Below are 15,630 nucleotides of genomic sequence, written 5' to 3'. Positions count from 1 at the left end.
AGAAACCTCTGAACCTTTTGCTTGCTGGTACCTCCACAATTACACCCTGAGCTAATAGCTGATTGAGTGCTTGAAACGAAGTCCTTTTTGACTGATTTGTGGGTATGTTGGATCTCAAAAAAGCGGGAAGGAGGCATGACCCGAAACTCCAATTTTGTGCGCTTTTGAAACCGTGGCAATGACCCATTTGTCCTGGACCACCTCTCCCCAAGCATCTGCAAATAATTGAAGCCCCCCCCGCAAGAGTGGGGCGCCACTTCCTAAGGGGACTTTAGCACCTGTCTTAGAGGGCCTGAACCCCCAGGGTTTCTTCTGCCCTTGGCTCTGCGGCTTTCCCCTAGTACTAGATGCTTGTGTGCGCCTAACATTGGAGGATGAAGCATTCGTTCCTGATGCTCCTGATCCCCTGAAGGATGGATGTCTGGCTCTCCTTTTAACAGGTAGAAGTGCACTCTTTCCTCCTGAGATTTTCTTGATCTATTTATCCAAACCCTCGCCAAACAGGCTCTCACCATGAAAAAGAAACCCAGTTAGCAATTTTTTGCAAGGCAACTCAGCTGACCAGCTCTGCAAACCACAGAATTCTGCGCATCAACATAGCCAGTCGTGAAACCTGCTTTATTGAATCCTTCAAGGCATCCATTGCAAAACATAAGGCCTGGGGTAAACTTGCCACATCTTCAGCAGCCTCTATACCCTTCCCTGAAGAATTTCTAGACAATCGTTTAACCTGGTCTTTCAAGGACTGCAAAACTCCAATTGCTGCCACAGCCGATTTTACAGCAGACATCGCAAGAGCAAAGGAAGCTTTTACCAAAGATTCCAAAGTTTTATCAGATGAAGCCTTAAATACGTGAGCATTGTTTACAGGACAAGTCAAGTTTTGTTTTTTTTTTTTTCCTTTTTCAAGGAAGAAACTGCAACATCCACAACTGGCATGCTCCATTTTTTAACTTCTCCATGGGATGCAGAAGTGAAAACCTCTTAGGGGGAACAAAATCCCTGTCCAGGTGCTCCCAGTCAGCATAAATCACTTATTCCAACAGCGGGTCCAAAGCCTGAGAGGATTAAGCAACCTTAGAAGTTTCTACTGGAGGCAACCTGAACCTAGAGTGGACTATTCCTGTAAGATACTGAACCAGTAACCTCTGGGTGTGAGATGCAGAAACTGTCTGGTTCTCATCAGGAACTGACCATTCGGACGCAGAGTCTTCTGCCCTCCTCCCAACTCGCCAATAACCTCTTCCTTGGCCTCCTCTACCTTTTTCCTCTTGCTCCAGCATCGGAGGCATAGGGGAGGGAGATCTTTCTCGCTTCTTACTTCCCTGTGTTACAGGATCAATCATACCAGCTATCTTACTTTCTAAACCAGCCAGTGCTGATGATAAATCATCTTTAGTCACGTATGCTGAGACATCTCCACAATAACAGACAAACATAGCAGCTCAGATTGGTCTATGCACTCTGATCTCTCAGAGGGAGCTACCACAGCGGAACAACGAATAGGTTTCCTAGGACCTGGCAGCAGAGTACTTGCTCCTTTTCCTTCTGCATTACCCCCACTTTGCTTTCTGGAAGACATCACCTGTTTAGAAAATGGATCCAACTGCTAAGGCTTGTGGGAAAAAAACCACACACTTATTCTTCTAGCAGTGTACTATCCAGCTAGGCTGAGATCCAGCAATAGCAGCTATCCCAGTCTAATTGCCAGAGGAGCACTAGACAAGTGTCCCGTGCACCTGGCCAGTATCATGCAATTACATGTCCCAGCCATAGCCTGCTCTGTGTCCCCCTCGTGCAGCCAACCAGAATCCACATGTAAACACACATCCTTAAGAAAGATGTCTGCCACTACACATGTGCGACCGTGCTCCATGCATGCTCGCCGTACGCACGCTTTTTTGCATGTGCTTTGCAGCCTGAGCGGCAAGCCGGAAACTGCATCCTTCCTACTGACAGGACACCTTACTGGGACAGGAATGCCACGGCCACCGGCAATATAGGTGGGAAGGCACTGATACCTCTTGAGTGAAAAAAAAAAAAGCAAGAGCAAGCGGGACTGCCATAACAGTTCCTCACACAACTAGCGCTCTGTACAGAAATACACAATGCCGGCTTTGTGCTCTCTGGTGAGCATGCTGAACCAGTCTCTCTCTTACTATACACACAAATATGTATATATTTTTCCCTTAAAGTGGGGAGGGAGCAACTTGTTCATAACCAAGACTCCAACCTTCAGCCATCACGGCACACATTGTCATAAAAGACCCCCAAGGACTCTGTCCACTATCCCTCCCTGGGGCCTCTGCCTTAGGCCTTTACAGCATCCTGCCAGAAGCACCTTGGCCAGATAACAACTGGGTTCCATTACGCAGGATGCAGTGTCATATGGCTACATTACAGGCAATCCCTGCTTCTTCCATTTCACCACAAGGCCTGGTACCATCCATTTTAGCGTCCAGCCATTCGAAAGAATCCGATTATGCCAACTTTTGATATCATATTAGACCATTTTTGAGACCAATAGCACTCTTAGAGAGCTCAACTTCTGTAATCATCACCTTGAAAACACTGGCAAAAACTGAGAGACTTCTGTGTAGGAGGGGCTATAGAGGGGAGTCTGCCATTGTCCATTCACCTATAGGTGGCGCATAACTCAGATAGTAATGAATATAGCTTGCTCTGTGTCCTGTGATGTATGATTAAAGTAAAGATTGTTTTGATCCTGTCTTATCTTTTTTTTCTTCTACTGTCCCCAATCTGCTGATAGAAGAAAGCCTTGGGGGCAAGCTGCACATGCTTAGTTTGGTGTGTATTGCTAGAGTTTTTTTTTGTCTTGGGAAAGTTCATGTGATCAGCACAGGGCCAATCAGCACTGGCCAGACAGAGGATCAGGGGTCCTGCAGCCTCATACGTCAATCAGGGGAGTGTGAAAACCTCTCCTACAAGCTTTAACAAGTGTTCTGCTGGACACTGATAGAAATCACAAAACTGCTGATGAGAAAAGGTATTTAGCAGTTTATATTTACTAAAATAAATGCATTTCCATGTTCTGTTCATGTGCACTGTGGAAAAACAGATATAGTGAATGCAGGGTCCTGGGTTTAGAACACTTGTTCTATGTGGACACACCCAGTTTCATCCTAGAGAGACAAACTGGAAGCTCTGAATGACTTTAATGAATAATCCCTTTAGCATTGAAAACCTGGGTATTTCTTCCTCATACTTTCTAAGCTACTTTGTTGTATCTCAATTCTTAGGGTTGCAAAAATCAAACCTTTACAAGTAGAGCTGTAATAAAATGAGCTTAAAACTCTTTTACAGATTGGCTGAGATTTATATACGTAAAGAATTTGAAATGAAGAAAGACTTGCAGAACTGCTGCTCCAGGCTCCCTCCAGTGCTGGTCACATGACTAAAAGCCTAGCTGTTGGTCAGATGATTTCTGCTGAGAGTATAATTAGCCAATCTGAACTCTGATCCTTCCCTTCAGTGATGATCATGTGACCAAAAGACCCTGTTCACATCTCATGATTTGGGATCACGAACAGAATTGCTGCGATTTGGCCCCCAGTCCCAAATCGCATGGCAGTCACAGCACAATGCACTACACACATTTGGGTTCCAGTATCCTTCAATAGCACTCCAAATGCGATGCGACTCTGCTGCAAATGACGCAGGACAATAACAGCAAACCGCACCTTTTCAGGGTTTGGTAAATGTAATGGAAGAGCCAGCATTTTCTCTAGGAACACAGGTTTTTCTGCCCTGCTGTTTATCCATTCTGGTAAACTTTCAGTTAATATTCTACATCTTGCCCCATTAGGCAGGTGAGATCATCTCTCAGGTAAAGGGTGTCCTTGTGGAGTATTATTATTATTTTTTTTTTTTTTTTAAGACCGTTGCCATCCACGTAACATGGAAGACTTTTTTTTTCAACATTTTAACAGATTATGTGGCCACTTATAGTAAGTACTTAGTGTAGCTTTTTTCCCCCACCTATAAAACCTAACTACTGTGCAAACAGGAATAGAATACCCAGAACTGTATTGCAGTGTAAGAGGTACTAATTCAAATTTGATATATTTTGAAGAGTGCTTGACATGTATGAGCACCCTGCAGGATAAAAAAGTGGACAGTGTTTTTAATGGCCTGGGACAATTCAAAATGAAGGTGCCTTGGCCAGTTTGCTGCTTCATTGGCTGGACATAGCTCTGACCTTCACTTCTGCTTCTCCTTTAAGCCTATACAGCATTGAGAATCAATTGCTATAAAATACTTAGAATTTGTTTTTATATTTCTTCAGTCATATGTAGAATTTACCTTCCCAGCACCTTTTAACATTTGACATTGATTTCTTTTGGTGGAAGGTTTTTTTTTTTGTTTTTTGTTTTTTTCATCACCAACACAAAAACCTCCCGCTTATGTGGGCACGTTGTGTACTTTAGCGCTTTCAGAATTTGCAGATTGTTCATCAGAAAAAAAGCATTGAAATAGAGTTAAATATAGTACATGAAAATCAATGCTTCTGCCATCTCATTTCTCTGAAATAAGACCTTGTGCTCTAGGTTTGCTTGGGGTGCTATTAAGTTTCCCATAGAAGTGGCTCAGAAAAAGAGCCTGTTATTGATTTGACCCCTGAAAAAAAAACATTTGAAGGCCAGAAGCACTAATCTCTTCTGCATTAAACTGAATCCCCATCTGTTTGTATGAGACAAAACTGGATGCATGTATGTTAGAGGTGGGGGAGCTGGAAAGTTATTTTCACAGCTAGAAGTTAGGAAGAAGTCAGAATGATTGATGGGGACAACTTGCGTGGTATTCCCTTCCTCTGATAAAAAGCCTGATATTTAATGCATTTTATTGACTGGTGAGACCAAGGGCAAACATCAGTACATGCATCTCCAGGCAGCTGAAGGTGAAGTCACAATTCCAACCTTATCTGCTCACTATCTGATTAAGCATCACATATTATTAATTTATCCTATCAAGATCTACATTGCTGATTGCCAAGAGCTGACCTTCCCCATGCCATATCACCTGATGCATTTTGCATGTACTTTATAATAAAGAAACAAAAATTGCATAGTAGCCAACTTTAAAATGAAACTTTTAAATGCAAATGGGAAAGATGGGTATTCCCACAGTTTTTACCAACAGGCATAACACCATCTGGCATAATTGAATGTATTGTTTTTTTAGGACAAACAAAGCGTTCATTTTTGGTGTTTGTTTTTTTTTTTTTTTTCATAGACACAGAATTAAACCAAATCAAGTGTTGGTTAACCACTTCCCTACCGCCCTATAGCAGAACTACTGCTACAGGGCGGCAGGGCTGTGCAAAATCACTTGTATATACATGAATTTTCATTTCCTCCTAGGGCACGCGCACGCCGCCCTACCCGCACCACCATCGCCTGCTACAGCAGAGAAATACACAGCAGTATGTTTCCCTAGTAAAACACACACAGTGTACACCGTAAAATAGCACACAGTTAACCCTTTGATCGCCCCAGATGTTAACCCCTTCCTGCCCAGTGTCATTAGTATAGTGCCAGTACTTTATATTAGCACTGATCACTGTATTCATGTCATTGGGATGTCCGTGGCAGCTAGTCAGTTCTTCCCTATTGTCAGAATGCGCGCCGCAGTCCACTAGAAGTCGCTGATCACCGCCATTACTATTCTAAAAACTTTTTTAGAAAAATTACAGTGTATATATACTGTCATTTGTAGATGCTATAACTTTCACGTAAACCTATTAATTTACATGTATCACGATTTTTTTTTTGTTGCAAAGATATGTAGCAGAATACATTTTGGCCTAAAATTTATGAAGAAATTTCTTTTTTTTTTGTTTTTTTTTACTTTTTTTATTGGATATTTTTTATAGCAAAAAGCCAAAAATTATCATTTTTTTTAAATTGTCGCTCTTTTTTTGTTTATAGCACAAAAAAGAAAATGCGCAGGTTATCAAATACCACTAAAAGAAAGCTCTATTTGTGGGGAAAAAAGGACATACAATTCATTTATGTACAGCTTTGCATGACTGCACAATTGTCAATTAAAATAACGCAGCGCCTGTATCGCAAAAAATGGCTTGGCCAGGAAGAGGGGGGTAAATCCTCTGGAGGGCAAGTGGTTAAAAAAATAAATCTGTGGATAAAAAAAATTTCTGATATTCTAAAGATAAAAATATACAGATTTTCTGTAGATATTTGATTCAGGAAAATAATAGTAAGAGGGGTAAACAATGCGTTAAATGGGTTAAAAAGTGAAAATGTTTTTCTTTGTCATGTTTTGTTCATGTTTTAAACATTAACTCCAACTGTGAGTGTTAACTGCTTGCTTATGTCTAGGGGACTGGGTAAAGCTGTACAATTACCTGATTCTCCACTCCTACAGACTCCTCCATGTAGTCCCTGCAGCCTGTGCTTTCCTGCACTCTGGCATTTGGATAATCCCGACATCATCGAGACCAATGGGGGGGTTGTGACGGTGCGTGGCGTCAGACCCCAGCCCTTCTCACCAACTCGTGACCAAAGGACCAGACGATCTCGCACTGCGCTGTCACTTGCGTAACAATGCCACTTTCAGCTGCACCCTGCACAAAGATTTTCCAGCTCGCTGGACTACAATCTAGGTGCCAGCAGCCTGAGAGTGACTGTTTCTGGGTCAGGTTATTTGCGCAATTAACCCTTCACACTGCCACCACCATCTTTTTACAGAGAAGAAGGAAACTCACAAATCTTAGCAGTAATACTATGATATTAGTATAACCGTCTGTAATGCACACTGTCACCACAGATAGATGTATTCAGAGGATTATTAAATACAGTAGCACTCTTCAGAGACAGGGATTCTTTAGTTTGCATTAAAAGCTTTAGAGACAGTTCAACACTTTTCAGAAAATAGGATTTATTACTAAAAAGGTCAGAATGGTGCAATTTAAAATATTTACATTACAAATATTTACAATATTTAAAAAGATGTAACAAAGATATAAAGAGAGCAATAAAACAGAGATAAAAAGAAGTTCAGAAGGAAGAATACTTGCAAAAGTCCTTGGTTTGAGCAGAGTCCAATTGTCCAAACAAAAGGCTGCTTTGACTCTCAAGTCTCTTAGATGGTTCCTGGTTGATTGTTAAAGGAGAGCTCTTTTTTTTTTTTCCAGGCTGTCAGTCTTTTTCTATCATTTCAAAGGGGTGTCTACTGAGAACAAATGGCCAATCATCCCATTTGGGGATGGGTGTTAGGCGGTAACCAAGCTTATGACCAAAACCCTTCCAATTTCATACTACGGTCAATAACCTTTAATAGGTACAGGCAGCATCCTAGCAACTGGCAGATTAATATTTAGAATTATATTCCAAACGCAAAGGTACCAAACATGGCATATCCTTGCCACTCCAGATAAAAGAAATTGCTTTATACTCTCTTGTAGGGGCTAACATAGGTATGTAAGGTGCCGTGTGACTCATATTAAAATGACCTATCCGAATATATACTTCATATTAATGTGCTCAGTTCCTGCTGAAGTTTATACATTTGACTGAAAAATGACTCGTGGAATGTACGTTTTATGGCACACTCTAGCTCTAATGGCCTAACAGGTCATGACTGACTGAGTTTTACGATCGAGCAGAGAAAAGTGGTTTTCAAGAAAACCCCCCCCCCCCCCCCCCGAAACCAGACTAATTAGTGGTTTACAGCCATGGAGCTCATCTAGCTGTGTTTTATTTAGGATAGGAGGCCCTTTTGACCTCTGTTCACTTACAGACTCACATTCCATTCAAAAGGAAGGAGGGAGAACAGGAGAGACAACATGGCTGTGACCTAACAAGATGGCTTGTCATGTACAGCGTCCATGCCTTCTATTGCGCACAATTGTCACGGGGTCCTTAGCTCTGCACTGGTCATAATGTCACTGAGGGCAGTCCACTGTCAAAATGTAGGGTAGCACCATCTGCTGGGGATCAGCTGAGGGGAGAATCGGTAAGGACAGTGCCTTTACCCTCCCCTAGTCCTAAATGGAAAACCGTACAGTGTGGGCTGCGTTACAAGGAGGGCTTTCACTTTCATGAGTTGGGGGTTAAAGTGATGCATTTTCTGCTTTAAGGTAAAAAGAAACCTGTGTGTAGCTCCTGCTTCCAGCCTACCCCCTTATACTTGCCTGAGCCCCATCTCGATCCATTGCTGTGCCCAAAAGCAGCCTCTCTCTCTGTTCTCTTACCAACTCACAGGGCAGATCGATAGCAGCATGAGCCATTGTCAATCAATCTTGTGACCAGGGAGTGGGGGGCGGGGCTGAGCTGCGCTGTCTGTTTCTATTGACACAGGTAGCACGCCTCAGGATTGAGCCTGCAGGTGTCCCACTATAGGAAGCTGCTTCCTATGGAACCACACCGAAAAGATGAGGATCCAGGAGCACCAATGGTGGAACCTTGAAGAGGATCGTGGCTGCTCTGTGCAAAACCATTGCACAGCAGGAAAGTATAATATGTTTGTTATTTAAAAAATACTCTTTACAATCAATTTAACTGCATATGCAGTTCAAAGCTCATCTGATGTGCAGATGAATGAAATAACAGTCTTACTTTGTATTTCACATCTGAACAGTGTTTATAAACACTGTTTCAGATGGTCCATTTTTCACAGCAGCAATTACTCACTCACTGATAAAACATCAATTCTATTTACAGAATGCAATACATTTTGTGATTGGACAAGTATCGGTCTTGTTGTTCATCTGCCTCTTGTCTCCCCTTGTCCAGTTTCAGATTGTCTTGCACTTTTTGAATAGAATACAAGACATTTTAGCAATATGTGAGAAGATGAGAAAGTGGGGGAGCATGCATCCACAACTCCTGCACTGTACAACAAAGGCAAGTCACAGCAGCAGAGCCCAGAAGATCATAGATGAGATCTGATATTAACCCCTTCACGACGGCGACTCCCGGCCCTTTAATGAGTTTCTGACGCCGGGGGTGGGGGGGGTAGGGTCATATGACCGCTGTGATCAGCTGCCATGTCAGTCATTTGTTCAGGACCTTTCCATGGAATGCCGACACCTGCTGGGAGCGCACATAAACATGTTTGTTTACAATTGGTATGCAAATAGTCGGCCTCAAGGCCCAGCTGCCAGGGGGCCGCATATTTGTGTGCTTTGTGTGAAGAGGTTAATAATACAGGTCTATTATGTAGATTATGACTCCAGCCCAAAGGTTGGGGCTGAAACGCAGATTCCTTTATGTCTTAATGGATGACGAATGGAGCCTACAATATTGTAATCTCAAGTTGTGTCAGTGCTGGACTTTCACTTCCTAATATGTAGCACGGTGAAGAACTGCTGTATGAGAATCAGTTATAGGATAAACCCCCAGGAGAACATATGCTTTCAGTAAGTGTCTTCAGACACATACTGGAAAAAAAGAGGACCAGTAGAACACAAACTCCTCTGCACTACTGAGCATACTGAGTAGTCAGAAATGTATGAACTGCTTCAGTTGTTTGTTGGCCTGTCCATCCGATAGACCTAATAAGAGTCCAGCAGCCTACTGGAGGGATTCATCTCACTGGTTGTATTTTACAGTAACCAGGACAAATTTGACTACTACCTATGAGAAGACCTCCCTTCACTTTGGAAAAATTTCCTCTTACTGTTGTGGCTTTGGTAGGAGAAGGCAAAGAAGACATGCTGCATTTGTTATATTTTATTTTTTTCTATGCTATTTAAATGTTATTTTCTCCTGGTGATCTTGCTGGGAACACACTTCCTGTCCTAGGGTGACAATGCTGACTTTATTTTACTGTACCTATGAAGGAGCAGTGTTTTCACCCTAGGAGAGGGAGGTTTCTGTGACCACAGAACACTTCCCTCTCTCATCTTCTCCGTAACTTAGGCCTAGCTGTTCTGTAGTCTACAGAGTTATCTGGGAACAGTGCTAACCAATAACCTTCTGTGCACACTGCTTCTGCTGATTATCAGCTACATGATTTCTGGGAGAATCAACAGAACTTTTTAATGCCCTCATCAACACAAACCAGGAATTATCTGTGGTTTAATGGTGTATGAGCAAACCTGGCTTCAGACAGATGCATTCAGGGTCAGACATCTCGATTTAACAACTGGTGAATGCTGGTTATGCAGTTATGTGCAAACATTATCGGCACCTCTCAGCCTGTCATTGCATTGTTCACACTGAGCAGCTGCAGCTGTTCTCATGCTTCTGTGATTCCAGCCACATGAATCCGCTGATTCTTGCTGCTGGAATCCACTGTATGCACAAAATTGCCCATGTAAAGAAGGCCTTGCGGTGCAGGATCCATAATTTAATAAGTATAATCTAAATCCTTCATATATTAACTGTTGGGGTATATGACTGGATGGACTGTAAAAGCTGGAGCAGCCAAATCAAAAAGTAACTGATGGGTAATTATTCATACAACTCCATACTGATCTCTGTTAGGAAACCACCTCCTTCAGTTACAGGATACAACTTTATAATAAGAACACATAGCGTATTTAAGGTCCATGCACGCTGAACTTAACGCTGCTTCTACAGGAGTTTTGTGGCTTGTTGTTTTTGTGTTTTGTTTTTTCTTCCTGTAGAAGCAGCTCTATGTTATCCTACAGTGCCTTGAAAAAGTATTCATACCCATTTTGTTCCACATTTTGTCATGTTACAACCAAAAACGTAATTTTATTTTTGGGGGGATTTTATGTGATAGACCAACACAAAGTGGCACATAATTGTGAAGTGGAAGGAAAACGATAAATGGTTTTCAAAATGTTTTACAAATATCTGAAAAGTGTGGTGTGCGGTGTGCATTTATATTCAGCTCCCTTGAGTCAATACTTCGTAAAACCACCTTTCGCTGCAAATACATCTGCAAGTCTTTTTGGGTATGCCTTTCTACCAGCTTTGTACATCTAGCGAGTGAAATTTTTGCCCATTCTTCTTTGCAAAAAAAAGCTCAAGCTCTGTCAGATTGGATGGAGAGTATCTGTGAACAGCAATTTTCAAGTCCTTGCTACAGATTCTCAACTGGATTTAGGTGAGGACTTTGACTCTGCATGTTCACTTGCTGGAGGGAACATAGGGTTTCCAAGAATAGGTAGGTGGGATGATATCCACAGTGGTAGTCCAAGAAGTCTCCTCATTTCCCTCCAGGCTAATACTGTGTCTCTGATCAGGAGATTAGATCGGAGAGATCCAGGTAGGGCCTTAAGGTTAGAATGCAGAATGGCTGGAAGGTGTAGCGGAGACACCAGGGCCTCCTCCAAGGAGTAATTAGAGTAACGTGATATCCCAGTAATCCAATCAAGACTGTGACGAAGAAGGCAGGATGGGTTGTAAAATCTAATATTTGGCAGGCCTGCACCCCCCTCACTCTTTGGGATACTTAGCTTTTGTAGTGCAATTCGTGTTTGTTTGCGCTGCCATAAAAAGGCCTGTAAACATCGGAATGTTTTAACATAATAGGGAGTGTTAGTAAAGGATAGAGCAATCTCGCAAATGAAACCATTTTCTAAAGATGACATCTCCCAAAGAATGAAAGGGGAAGGGTCATCCAAGCCTCCAGTTCCTGTACAATCCTGTTAGAGGAGGGTAGTTTAGGTAGTAAAGAGATAATGGTTCTCTGCCTATGTGAATGCCCAAATATGTAATGGTGTCAAAAGGAATTCTTAGGCCGGAGCATTTGCGGAAGGTCACAAGCAAATCCTGAAGTAGTGTGAAATCCTTGGGTCTATCTGAGGAGAACAGCAATATATTTTCCGCAAAGAGAGATCAGCAGAGAGTATCGCCAATTGTTACACCACTGACCCCTGACGTCGAATTAAGTAATCTGGACAAAGGTTCAAGGGCGATGTTGAAGAGTAGGGGGGAGAGCTGGCAACCCTGCCTGGTGCCCTTGGCTAAGGAAATGTCAGAGGAAATAAAATCAGGTGTGACTAATCTAGCTGTAGGCGAAGAGTACATGTGTCATAAGTCCAAGATAGGGCCTGAAATACCAAGCCTCTTCATAACCATGAAGAGCCAGTTAAAGCTTTGTTGTCGAAAGCTTTTTCAGCATCTAAAGATATAAGTGGTACATCAATCTGTGGGTGGGCTATAGCATGTTCCAGGGCTAACAGTACTTTTGCGAATGTTGAGCGTTGCCGAGCAACCAGGCACAAATCCAGATTGGGCTGGATGTAATATGTTAGGAAGCAATAGGGCCAATTTGGACGCCATGATTTTTGAAAGTATTTTGGCGTCTACATTAAAGAGAGGTCGGTAGGATCCTGGAAGCAATGGGTCTTTCCCCTTCTTGGCTATAAGCTTAATATGTGCCTCGGAGCCAGTCGGGAGATATGGGCCATCCTCCCACATTGCCTTATAAACACGATACAGAGTCTGGGATGAATTCCGAAATCAACTTATAGAATTCTGTGCTAAGACCGTCAAGTCCAGGAGCTTTACCCGAGGGTAGGTGTTTAATAGTGGCACGAATATCGTCTAGTGTAATGGGAGCATTTGAGGTGCTTAGCTGGGATCCGGAGCGCTTAGGCAGATTTATAGAGGCTAGAAAGTCCTTAGCAGCTTTAGTGTTGATTGGGTCTTCGGTATACAGGGGAGTGTAATAGGACGTGAGAAGGTCATTGATATCAGAGGACATCGTTAGGATATTTCCCGTGGGAGACCAGAGTGCAGAGATATGAGTCGGAGTACGAGGGTCCGCACTAAGTCGTGCTAACAGCTTTCCCGCCTTATTGCCATATCTATAAAATTTCAAGGTGGAAAGGCCGATTTGGCTGCTTCCTGGTATTCAGCCCAATAATGAAAGGCTCATTTGGCAGATTGCCAATTCAGCTTGTTCATGTGGGTGCGGTTGAGGGAGAGCACAATATGTGCCTGACGAAGAGATTCGCTAGCTTGTTGGTAAAGTAATTGGGATCGTATTTTAAATTGCATGGTATAAGAGATTATGCGCCCTCTAAGAAACGCCTTTCCAGTTTCCCAAAACAGGTTAGGATTGGTCATATGCTCTCCATTCGTGTCTGCAAATTCCTGCCATGGCCGCATAAAGATGAGATTTGAAGTCTTCATTATTGGCTAAGTAATCGGGGAAGCGCCAAAGGCTAAGGGGTTTTGGAGTGTTCAACTCAGACAGCTGTAGAAGAATGGGACAATGGTCAGAGATGGCCATATCAAAAATGGTCCTTTTGCATAGCAGGGGCAAGAGAGACTGTGAGCAGAAAAAGTAGTCGATGCAAGAAAAGGAGTCATATGGGGATGAATAGAACGTATAGTCCCGATCCGTCGGGTGTTGAAGGCACTATACGTCATGAAGGTTAAGCATATTGATAGATTGTGCTAAAGCAGTGGAGGGGAGAGGCTGAGGCAGTTGTCTGGGATGTTGTGTGGAACAGTTCCTTGTTCGATCAATATTGCTGTGCATGACTGTGTTGAAGTCCCCACCCAGGTTATGATAGAATTCCGGAATTTGTAAGGCCTATGGAATCAAACCCTGGTAAAAGTTTTGCCATGGAGAATTGGGGGCATATAGATTGGAGATAGCAATGTCACAAGAGGCAATAGTAATATGGACAGTAAGTTTGCGACCCTCAGAATCAGAATTGACAGAGCGAACAGTGTAACATAAATTTTTATGGAACAGTATAGCGACCCCTGCCTTACGACCCAAGGCCGGAGAACTATACACCTGGCCAGCCCAAAGTCTCGAAAGACTGGAAAGATCGCTTTCGGAGAGATGTGTCTCCTGCAAAAGAGCCACATCTGCCCCCAAATGTTTTAAATGGCGTAGGACTTGCATACGCTTGTTTGGTGAGCGTAGCCCCTTAATATTCCATGAGATTACCTTCAGGTGATCCCTGTCATCAGATGGAGCCATGTCTGTCACAGTATGGAAATAGGATAAGGCCCTTGATAAGGCAGAACCACGCCAGGCATCACCCCAGTGAGTCCAGGTTGATCAGGACAATAAACCGTTCCTAGGGAAATGCAACAGTGAAAGTCAACAAGGCAAAACAATAAAAGCTGAACTTTGTGAATAAATATGGAGAGTCTTCCCAGGTAAACCAGGAACAAACCAAGAACTTCACTTTTTTTTCTGCATAGAACATCCTAACAAAGCTCCCGCACTTAACACTCCGCCATGGTACTAGAAAACAATGGGGGGGGGGGGTGAGAGGAGGGAGGGGGTAGGGCTGGGAGGAGGAGGAGCAAAAGGGGGAAAAAAAACCTGAGAACCCTCTTCGTCTACCTAAGGGGATAGAAAAACAAGGAAAACCAGCGGGTAACAGCAGTCTTCGGTCTGACCAAAGCGCACCCATTTATGAGGTGGTTTTTGAGGACTTGACTGGTTCTGGAAGGGTGCGGAATTTCCCCTTTGGGGGGAGGAGGAAGACTGTGCAGAAGAAGGACTTTGATCCATGGCTGCTTCCGGGATGTTATTGAGATAATGCTCTGCTTCTGATGACGAGGTGAAAGATTGCCTATCTCCATCTGCTGGTTGAATATGGAGGATAGTAGGATATTCCAGAGTGAATTTAACCTGCTTGTGATAGAGAGTGGAGCAAATCGCAGAGAAGGCCTTGCATTGGCACATAACCTCCATCGAGTAGTCCGCAAACGAGCAGTTGGTGCCCGTCTACAGATAAAGCATGTATGTGTTGAAATTTCTGAAGGATGGCCTGTTTATACTCGTAGTTCAGGTAGCGTACAATCACCGACCTAGGTTTAGGACGATAAGCAGACAGTGGGCTAATACGGTGGGCCCTTTCAACTACACAAGGATACCGCAGGCCTAGTTACTCCAGAATGGACGTAGCACAAACGTTGATCAGCATGGAGGGAGAATACGTTTCAGCCAGACCTATGATGCGCAGATTGTTCCGCCGTGAGCGGGTTTCAAGATGTTCTTCCTTATCTTGAAGATCTCTTTGGACTGCAGTGAGTCTGACTACATTGGCAGAAACAGCCAATGAGCCATCTTCAATGGAGGAGATCCTATCTTCCACCTGAGTAATGTGCTGAGCCTGGACACGGAGATCTTTATGAAGCTGTTTTAGCCCTTTACGAATAGCACTATCGACCGCTGCCGTGAGAGTAGGTGTTAGGAGAGCCATGACTGCATGGGCAATGCCCTCTGGTGAGGCAGGGTCAGGAGGCTGGAAAGCAGGGGGCTGTGGCTTCCTTGTATTCTGCATGTGTCAGCATGTGAGTTAGGAGCGCCCGCCTGTGACAGGCGGGGGACTGTAGAGGAGCGTCTTGGGATCGCTCAGCAAAGCAGTCCATGAGGTCCCCTTATGCCATTTGTGGGAAGGGGGGGGGGGTCAGCCCCTGAGTTATCGCAGGCTTAATACTGTAGCAGCGGAGGAGGGCAGTGGGAGCAGGGACAGCTCACCTCCTCTCCATACGGCACCGGAACCTGAGGCATAGTTAAAGCTCAGCATTTTAGAGACAGAAAAAAAACCTTTCTGGATTTCATTTTTTGGGAGTTTTCTGGCAGAACAAAAATGCTGAATGTACCTAAATGCATGTGCTACAAGCTTTTTTTATCTGTATAGGGAACTGCCTTTTTCTTTTTTTTTTTTTTTTTTGTATGGTGTGCATGGACCCT

General features: G+C 43.4%; 1 protein-coding gene across 1 annotated transcript in view; it reads left to right on the top strand.

The window, feature by feature from the left end:
• SEPSECS (Sep (O-phosphoserine) tRNA:Sec (selenocysteine) tRNA synthase) overlaps positions 1–15,630 on the top strand; it is a 63,660-nt gene that overhangs the window by 31,480 nt on the left and 16,550 nt on the right. The gene's annotated exons all lie outside the window — the stretch shown is intronic.

The sequence above is a fragment of the Staurois parvus genome, unplaced genomic scaffold, assembly GCF_062004578.1.
Source record: "Staurois parvus isolate SC_StPar_1 unplaced genomic scaffold, SC_StPar_1.0 ptg001199l, whole genome shotgun sequence".
Classification (NCBI taxonomy): domain Eukaryota; kingdom Metazoa; phylum Chordata; class Amphibia; order Anura; family Ranidae; genus Staurois; species Staurois parvus.
Note: the sequence above shows the minus strand (reverse complement) of the source record. Positions and strands in the feature narration are given on the sequence as shown.